The sequence below is a fragment of the Sinocyclocheilus anshuiensis genome, unplaced genomic scaffold, assembly GCF_001515605.1.
Source record: "Sinocyclocheilus anshuiensis isolate Anshui unplaced genomic scaffold, SAMN03320099.WGS_v1.1 scaffold4, whole genome shotgun sequence".
NCBI classification, from domain to species: Eukaryota; Metazoa; Chordata; class Actinopteri; order Cypriniformes; family Cyprinidae; genus Sinocyclocheilus; species Sinocyclocheilus anshuiensis.
In genome coordinates this window covers 731,769-735,410 of record NW_015554075.1, presented here as the reverse complement: position 1 = coordinate 735,410, position 3,642 = coordinate 731,769, and the positions used below count along the sequence as shown (strand labels likewise).

General features: G+C 37.3%; 1 protein-coding gene across 1 annotated transcript in view; it reads left to right on the top strand.

The window, feature by feature from the left end:
- The window catches only part of LOC107668970 (calsyntenin-2-like), a 212,059-nt gene that overhangs the window by 108,034 nt on the left and 100,383 nt on the right, over positions 1-3,642 (top strand). The window lies entirely within an intron of this gene.

Below are 3,642 nucleotides of genomic sequence, written 5' to 3'. Positions count from 1 at the left end.
TTGTAACACTCCAAAGAGAAAGGAAAAATTGAAATCGCATCATATGACCCCTTTAACATTTGGTCGGTGTTATGCAAATCTTCCCACCCAATGATGTAGACATGTGGGGAAGTGTTTAAACGAGGCGTTTTAGGAGGGCGTGGATGAGTCTTAACTTTTATAAAGAATATCTCTTTGGGTTTGAGACTTTAGTCTTTGCAACTTTAGGGATCTTATCTATTCACGAACAGCTTGTAACACTCCAAAGAGAAAGGAAAACTTGAAATCGCATCACATGACCCCTTTAAGTATTGTATAATTTAAGATGGTTTGAAGTTCAGCAGAGTTAGAGTGAAAATAGATGGTCTAGTTAGAACTTGGTTGTACTGATAATATCAAAATTGATACTTGGCCTCAGACTTATTGATAACCTCTCTGTTATAGAGTGTTTAATGGAATATTTAATATACTACATTATCTGCTAACCACAGGTTCATGTGCAAAACTGTATGCGAAATACCCTATATAGACAGAAACTGAACTTTATACTGTGGATATTTTTATTCTTCAGGGCACTGTAGTTTAGTGACAGATCTAGTACAGCAAGATCAGAGTTTATTGGTAAACTTTCCTCCTGCCCTCGAGAACACTGTGATTTATGAGAAAAGTTTGACCAGACTATGATCTTCTAGATGTACAGTACAGACATCAAATAGAGTACCATCACACCAGGATCTGCCTATATAGAGTCATGTGGTTATTTTCCTCATTTGTAGCTTTGATTGAAATTATTTAATCAAGGGATATTTCAACTGTTTCCAAAACATGTCCATCAGCAAACTCAACTGTCAAAGCGGTCATCTCAGAAAAGGTCTTGTTTTTGCGTAACATGTCCTTGACTACTCCTCAGGGGTCTTCTTGTTTTTTAGAAGGAAGTGGAAAGGCGAGGAGAGTGGATTTAGAAAAGTGGTGCGTTTGAAAGGCATTGTTAACGACTGACGGAGCAATGGATGAGGGTGTGGGGAGTCATCAATCAGAGCTCCAGAAAACGAAGTTAGAATCAAAGCAAATGTATACTTACGGGCACTTTTTGCTTTTGAAACTCTCAGTGGGTTGATTCCCTCTCAACAATACATTGTGACAAGAAGAGGCTCTTTTTCCCCCCTGCTGGAGCGAACGGCTTGTCGGGGAAAGACATTTGGTATTTCTTCTGTGATGACGTTGACATTTTAGAGAGTGCTTTTGTCAACTTTGGTCCTTTGACGACTTATTGTTCCTCTCCCCAGACGCTGGTAAAATGCAGAGCACCTTCCTTATGCTGCTCTGTGGGTTTGTGCAAGTTTTTTTTTTTGCAAAACAACCCCTGCACTGACTGTTATGAGTCACATGACCTTTCCCTGCCATCTAAGTAACAAGCTTCATGATTAAGAAAGGTCAAGCCATGCAGGAATCAGACACTGTGCATCTCAACTTTTCTTAATCCCAGTAATTTCGTCACCTGCGGCTTTTGGACCGACTGTGACTGCGCTGAAATGTCTTTATTGGGGAGACCTTTGTAGAATGCTGCTTGTAACTCTGATATCCTTCAGAACAGTAAATTGCTCTCCAAAATTTAAAAGGGCAAATGAAAGTAAAGTACCAGCAAACTACTGCTACTTTACCATGCTTGAACTTTTATTAGGGCAAAAGACATTTCAGAGAACGTTTAAGATTCCATCATTTGAAAGCATTGAATGTCTGTCATAAAAGTAGGAGGATTATTCTAAAGGCCTTCCAGCCTCATTTAGGATACTTTAAAACTTTTTTCCCAGGTTTGAAATGTCCTGGAACAGTCAGCTTGCTGAGAGGCGCCGTCCATTTATCTTGCCGGGCTGTTAAGTGTCCTGGAAAGTAGACTTTGGCTGCGAGGAGGCTTGCATAATTACTCTCCGGCCTCTCATCACTATGCAGAGAAATGAGGCAAAGCAAAGAGCAATAAAGAGTCATAACTCAGGACACTAGGTGTGATTATTTTCCTTGAGAATCGTAATTCAGACTAATTCCGCTGTTTCGCCCGACATACCATTGCATTGAAACAATCGTCGCCCCTGGAGAGAAAACAGTTGCCTTTAAGCCTCTGGACGTCCAAGCTATACCTCTCACATTCTCTCTCCCTCTGTCTTTTATCTTGTCTTGGAGCCAGTTCTTTCACATTGTAGCTGGCACATTCTTGGCTTTTGCAATTCATGGGCTAAGCACAGAGGTTTTTATTGGTAATCAAGACAGACAGTTGCTCATTAGTAGTCGTCTCACCCAAGGCAAGTGTGGGATTCATGCCTTTAGTGTTAAACATCGCTGTGCACCACGGTAAAGAAAACCAACCTTCTGTTTGCCTTAAACATTGCTGGTGTGAAAGTCTACTGATACTTGTTATTGGTGTACATTTAAAAGTTCCAATGCGGCACTTCTCATTGCATTCTCTAGTTTCTAGTACAAAGATTAAAGTCTAATATAGAACGTTGATTGTTTTATGCTATTTTACAAAGGAATTACAAAGCCGCATGCAATGCAAAATCAAAGGATTTAAAAAGGGTTCACTGCATGCCATGGTTACTGTAGATGTGCTTTGTGTAAAAAATATTTGATTCATCTGTCATGATGAGGGTCTGTCAGACCTTCAAGGAAAACAACATAATATTGTCCATGAGATTTTGTTAGTCAGAAAACCGTATACAGTATGCTTGTATGTAATATCACAGTGGTTTACATTTACAGTTACAGGAACCAAAAATATGTATAATCTAGTGCTGTCAAACGATTAATTGCATCCAAAATAACAGTTTTTGTTTACATAATATGTGTGTACTCCGTATATTTATTATGTATATATAAATACACACACATGTATATATTTAAGAAAAATGTATGTTTATACATTTTAAATATTTATATATAATATCAATTATATGAATATAAATATATACCTGGAAATACATGGTTATATATACATAATAAATATACACAGTACACACACATTATGTAAACAAACTTTTATTTTGGATGCGATTAATCGTTTGACAGCACTAGTATAATCATATACATTTAATAATTATCAAATTAATTGTAAAATTCTTTACCCATGTCAAGTCAAGTCAAGTTTATTTGTACAGCGCTTTTCATGATACAAATCATTGCAAAGCAACTTTACAGCAAATTAAGTTTCTACAATATTTAGTGGTAGCTTATCAGTGGTGACTGTCAGTTAATGTACATATGGCAGAAATGTACGGAAAAATCAATTTAAGACGTAATAAAACAGACGATGAACACTATTAACAGCAATTATTATATGATGCAATCAAACTTATAGCAAAATGTGGTAGTTCTGTATGTTGTTTCAGGTTTGGCATAATCTGAGGTCCTCTGAGGGGTTGGCATCATCTCTTCTCAGGTGTTCTGGATCCAGACTGAAGCTTGTGTAAATCCTAGTTACATCCCGTGGCAAAAAAACAGAGAAACAAATAGAGACATAATTAGCGTAGCTGCTGTTCCAACCAAGCAAAATTGATTTGTTTAACCCAAACTAAAGAATAATAATGTGCATTTGATCAGATATAACTGCAGTACAAGATTATGAGATGCATTATTTGAATGCTTGGCCAAAGAGATGTGTCTTTAATCTAG